The sequence below is a fragment of the Mauremys reevesii genome, linkage group 7 (genome assembly GCF_016161935.1).
Source record: "Mauremys reevesii isolate NIE-2019 linkage group 7, ASM1616193v1, whole genome shotgun sequence".
Lineage (NCBI taxonomy): Eukaryota > Metazoa > Chordata > Testudines > Geoemydidae > Mauremys > Mauremys reevesii.
In genome coordinates, this window is record NC_052629.1 from 27,988,176 (window position 1) to 27,994,354 (window position 6,179).

Genomic DNA, 6,179 nt, shown 5'->3' on the forward strand with positions numbered 1-6,179 from the left:
ACTATAGACTGTTCCCTTGTTACCAGCTGTTCATACAAACGGTTGTCAGCAGGACTGTTAGGGCCCACTGTCTGGCAGAAATTTGCCGCTGGGGTTGCTGAGCCACAGAAACACTGAGAGGCTCCAAGCTCTGCAGCTGTAGAGTATTCCTTGTATCCAGAGGGCTAAGGATCAGCATTCTAAGTGACAGTGGAATGCCCCACTATTAACTGATTCCACACTATCCCTTCTCCAGGCCATCCCACCCTCCTGGTTCCTGGGAATGACTTCAGGGGACTCCAGTGAACATATACTGGGACTTTACATGCTAATGGGGAAGCAGGTTCTCATTCAACTGACTGAACATTGTGAATTGGAAGAAAAAAAAGGATCCCCTGGCTCCAAATTAATAAAGATAAATAAATAATACTTAGCACTTGGCTGACTGGAGCTCAAACAGGTAGAGCTAGGAAGGATTCTGAGATCTAATGACTTAAAAAAAAGAAGAGAATGGTAGGGTGACCAGATGTCATGATTTTATAGGAACAGTCCCGATTTTTGGGTCTTTTTCTTATATAGGCTCCTATTACCGCCCCACCCCGTCCCGATTTTTCACAGTTGCTGTCTTGTCACCCCAGAATGGAGTGCTCTGTACTCACTTATGATCTGTGGTAGGGTTCCTTTCCCAAGCCGCAACACTCTATGGCAATCAAGAGCTGCCTCCAGATTCCCAGCCATTGTTTCATTAATACAAACCCAATTAGGGAGACTTCCCTAGAGTCCTTCAAGTCTCTCCTTTCCCCCCTATCCTTGCCATACAAGAAAGTCCCTATAACCCCCTGAGGTGGATTTATAACAGCTGACAATGATTGTGGTGGGGAGAGAGAATAGGGCTAGGGATGTTGTGCAACAAGGAAAGTGTCACACCCCAGTACTGTGCAAGTGACCTTTCTGAGGAGAAGTTCTGTAGCTGGCTGACCTTCCCCTGTAGAAGTCTGCCTGATGCAGAGCTAGGATCAGTTACCTTCCGGAGATCACATGGCTTGGGAGGCTGCTGCTATTAATTAATGATCTTTGGGTTTCTTAGTGAATGTCATTTGTAAAAGTCAGCTCCTGGGGGAGAGTATGGTTAAAAGGCTCAGATCCAACAAAACTTTAGGCAGACCTGAGTGTCCCTATGCCCAAAATGAATCCTTCCCCTTATCCCATACCTGGGTCATGATGTGCCTCTCAAACAAGGCAGCACAGCCCTTTGCCAACAAGCAGCTGGTGGCAATCAGCTCTAAGCTGCACCATCTTCACTGCTCAGCCTCTAATCAGCAGCTAAGTCTACATCTCTGACCTTGGATTCCAGATATGATGGCTCCTGCCGGCATCAGGCCCCATCTTTTCACTGTAGCATTGTGTTCCCGGGCCAAACACTTCAAACCATTATCTTATCTAAGCTTGGATGTCAGGAGCAGGGCATGCAATGTAAATACAATTTCCATAAACAGTGAGAACAAAACTTACCAGCTTTGATCCTATGTATTTTTGCATGTCAAATACTTAATGTTATTTACTAATAATGCAGTAATAAAATCTGCTTCCCGTGGACAGCATACATGCTCACCCCCAAAAATCAGGCTAGCACTTGAATGCAATAAGTAATTTAGTTTTGATGCAATCTTTGGTGTACATTGTATGAAATATTACTAAGGATCAGGCACAGTAGATTTGAAATCCTATATTTGTTCTTTCGTAACTGAGTGGAACTATAATGATGTCAAATCAACAAGCAGCGGCCGGCAGTATTCATGGCAGTAAGGTGTTGTGAGGTGTCCTTAATGTGGAAAACCATTATTTCTTGAATCAAGTGTTTATCAAATGCTACTAGAAGGCAGCAATTATTTCACTGCATCCACGCTAGCCATATTATGTACTAGCCATAGCAATGCCAAAGTGGTAACAAAACCAGACACCAAAACCCAGTGTTTTCATTTAAATTTTGTTTTACTTCAGAGCAAAATAAGAATAAAATTCCTTCACTGTAAATAAATCAGTGTTGTTTCCAGCTGATTTTTCCTCTCTTTTTTCTGTAAAACATCAGATTACAAGGAACACAGTATGATAGAACCCTGAACAGTGAATGGATGTGTGACCGACACCAGCATGGGTGGCACATTAGGGATTGAATTGGGGACTTCCAGAAAGAAAAGCATTAATCTCTTCAGCTTGAGCTAAAGTGCCAGTTTCTGTAACAGACCTGTACCTATGGCAGGTATAATATAACTATACCTATAACTCAAAGTTCATCTCACGGCAGTCCTCGACAAGACTCCAATTATGTGATCACCACACCAGGGACTGAACCGCAGAACCAAAAGCTTGAGTTGTCACAGCTTGACTGAGAGTGCCAGACTCTCTAGCACCGGGATCCTCCGTGGATTGGGCACTGAGGGCAACACATCACATATGCTGATCAGCGGGTACAGATGCACTGATTTTTCTTTCACAGTTTAAACATCAACATTTTTATAGAATAATTTACCACCCCCAAAGCTGCTGACATACATTCTGCACTAACTTCACCAAGCCAGTGGGTGTTAGCTCATAAAGAAATACATAGCCAAAAGGCGGGAAAATGCATCATCTCTTCCCCATCTGTCTCTTTCCACCACGACCTTCCTGTCTGAAACTTCATGTTGTTGGATTTACAATGCACATTCTCAGAATGCAGGTTCTACAGAACGAAAGGGATGCTGTGGGTGCCCTCTAGTGGTCAATATAACACACGACCGTTAAAAGAATATATTACATGGATTTTGCCGGACAACTATCTAAACTTTCTTTTTTTTTGTTTTTAAACCTTGCTGCTGGTTTTTTTTTATTAAAAAGATCATGGTTCCTGGGCCAGATTCTGCCCTCAGTGACTTCTGTGCAGCCTTCAGTGATGATGCATAGATGTCTGTGAGGGTAGAATTAGGTCCATTAGTTGTATTTCTGTCAGTTTTATTTTATAATTTAATCAGGACCTCCTTTAAACCCACACATGAGGAACTCAAACTACAATATTCAGTAAAACAAAAAAAGAAAGGTTCTTTACATTTATATTGTTTTATGTATCACTTTTTTCAAAAATCAATACAGTAGAAGAAGGTCTGACATTTGCAACGAGAACCAATTTAGAAAAGGGTTACTTGTTTCTGAATGGTCTGTATATTATATTCAGAATTAGTAAGTCTGTGGTTTCATTGGCCACATACTTTTCCATCTAGATGCAATATTTTGGGATGTTATTCTGCACAGGAGAGCCAGGGCTTTCTAGGGCAGGTAATTCCCATGTCGTGGGATGGTTGGCTCATTATGCATGGAGGAGGAATATCCTTTTGGCAGCACTGTGCAATGTGGAGATGTAATTCAAGTTCTACTAGCCTCAATTTTTTATATGTACCCCTCTTACTTCCTGCTCAAGCTGTGCAGGGTGAGAAAGTTTCTATTTGCCTCAGGCTGTTGTAACCTCTTTACAGGTCCACAGAGAGAGAGTAAATGGATGGGGCCTGGCCAATAATCTTGGCAAAATTAAAAATGCACTAACCTGCAGCTGGGTTTGGTGGACTATTGTCATCAACCAGGGAAGGCTGGTTCAGAAACTCCTGTATATTCCCCGGTCCTGCATTGTTGTGGTGAGGGGAACTTACTTCCTTCTCCCGCCCCTAGGTTTTTCTTCTCCTTTGTCACTGGGAGGAGGAAAATCTGTAGATCAATGAGCTCCAGTCAGCAACTGTCAGGCAGTGTCAGTTGACACTCAGAATAAAGCTGGGCTCTCCCCAACAATGAGGCAGTAGAGCCCCTGCTAGCCAAAACGCCACACACTGTCAGGCAGCAGAGCCATTAGAGATCCCTCCCCTGCCAGCCAAAGGCACCTCCAACAGGCAGCAGAGATCTTAACCAGGCAAAAGCCCCCACCAGGCTGCAAATCCATGCAGAGGACCCTCTCTACTCCACTGGCCAGAATGATCCCCCACCTATTTCAGAGCTCCCTACAGCTTCCTCCTTGTTGGATGAGACATTCTACCCTCAGACTCCCAGGCAAATGGCTCTTGTGCTACCCTTATGGCCAGAAGAGCCCCCAAGTCTCACCTGTGCCTCTCCAATAGGCTGCAGCTCCTTGCAGAGCCCCCCCGGCAAAGGACAACAGAGACACCTCTTCCTACCAAGATCATTTGGTGCTGTTGTTCTTCAGATGCAAAGGATGGTGCTGGCAAGCTCCTCGGCCTCCCTGGCTGTCTCCTATACAGGCTCCTTGTGTAACTCCTGAGCTTGGGGTGGAGCTCTGCACCGTGACTGCTCAGACTTTTTGAGGGCCCATTCTTTTTAGCTGACATCATCCCTGTTCCATTCTTTCAGGGCGCCCCCAGAAGTTTTTCCCCCGGTACATGCAGTCAGTCCTTGTGGAGTCATCCCTGCTGTGGCTGCTGGCCCTAGTGCAGGGGCCGGCAACCTTTACTATCAAAAGAGCCATTTTGCCCCCTCTTCCACTAAAGAAAAATAGTCTGGAGCCACAAAACATAACACTGCGTATAAACTTTTAAAAGTTTTAATCTTTTTTTAATTTTACCTGTTACAACAACAGAATACAACAAACAGAAGTGCAGTGTGCATGTGTAGGCCTACTTTGAAATAAATTAAACACTGAACTATGCAGGCCTTTTTGAGTCCTTCCCGTATTTGTGTAAAATTAAAATAAAACGTAGCCCACTTTAATATAAAAAAACATATAATTGCAGCTTAGCAGTTTTAAAAAAGTAAACATAAAATTAGGAACGTTTTTTGACAAGTCCATTTCAGTGTGCTCTCATCCTCTTTGGGTTTCTTTCTTGGCCAGCAATCAACCGAAGCACCTGAACATACAATAAAAAACTACATCAGCTCCGGGTCTGAAATAAATGTTTTTTTCTGAATAATAATAGCCTATTAAATGCTAGTGTTCTCACCTGTTTAATGTGACTTCTGTTTCTGAAGCTCAATGTTGATCTTCCCTATGTCGGGGCTGTAAGATGTGACTTTGATCTTCACACAGGAATGTAGGCTCTCATTTGTGAGGTGGGAGCGATATTTGGACTTTATGAAGTTCATGCTCGAGAAAACTTGCTCGCATAAGTATGTTGAGCCAAAGATGGACAGAACTCCAAATGCATAATTTTTCATGTGCATATACATGTCGGGAATGGCACTCCATGTTTCAAAAACAAGTTTGTCGGGTTTGGGGAGGTTTTCAATATCATTCCATTTGTGCTCTTTAGCGAGAGTGGCCTTCTGATGGGCGACTTCTTCGAGATCCGCTGTCAGGCTTTTGAACTTGGACACCCATAAGTCTTTATCCGCTATGTCGGCCAGTTCAATTTCAAGATCGGGCTGACTTATCCCTGTGAATGCGGATATGTTCAGCAGGGATGGGTCGATGTCCAGCGGTGTGACAGGGAAGGACAGAGTGTTTTTTTCCTTTCTGAACTCGCTGAACCTTTCTCCAAATGCAGCTTGCATTGCCATAATTGCACGGTGTAAATAATCACAATTTATGTGATTGTTCTCTTCTTTGAACTCTCTCAGGGAGGGGAAGTGAGAGAGCGTACCTCTCTGTACATCTCTGGCAAACACTGTCATCTTGCGCTCAAATGCCAGAACATCCTCCAGCAACTGCAGGGCCGTGCTTCCCTTTCCCTGGAGATTTTTATTCAGCGTGTTTAAGTGACTTGTCATATCCACCATGAAATAAAACTTTTCCAGCCAATCGAGGTCTCCCAGTTCGGGATAGCTGAGGCCTTTGCTTTCCAAGAAGGTTTTCACATGTTCCAGACAAGCAGTGAAGCGTTTCAGCACGTCTCCCCTTGACAGCCACCGAACTCTGTTGTGCAGCAGGAGATCCAAATATGCGCTCTCGACTTCATCTAACCATGAACAAAACTGTCAGTGGTTTAACCCGTTTGCAATTATTTTGTTCACTATCTTAATAACGAGGTTCATCACTTCCACACATTCAGGGGGGAATGTTTGAGCGCACAGTGCTTCTTGGTGCAAGATGCAGTGAAACGTCATCAGCTCTCGATCCAGCGACTTTTGAAGTAAATTCACAAAGCCCTTCTGTGCTCCTCTCATACTGGGTGCACCATCAGTAGACACTGACACCAGGTGAGTGGTGTTTATTCCTTTGGCTTTTA

At 43.9% G+C, this 6,179-nt stretch overlaps 1 long non-coding RNA gene across 2 annotated transcripts in view; it reads right to left on the bottom strand.

Moving 5' to 3' along the window:
- Positions 1-4,289, bottom strand: part of LOC120369396 — a 40,639-nt gene extending 36,350 nt beyond the window's left edge. For both annotated transcript variants that reach the window (XR_005583146.1, XR_005583145.1), the window contains exons 1-2: positions 4,102-4,289; positions 3,557-3,714 (exon numbers count right to left, since the gene is read on the bottom strand). This is a non-coding gene — a long non-coding RNA (uncharacterized LOC120369396). The remainder of the gene's footprint in view (positions 1-3,556; positions 3,715-4,101) is intronic.
- Between the last annotated feature and the right edge of the window lie 1,890 nt (positions 4,290-6,179).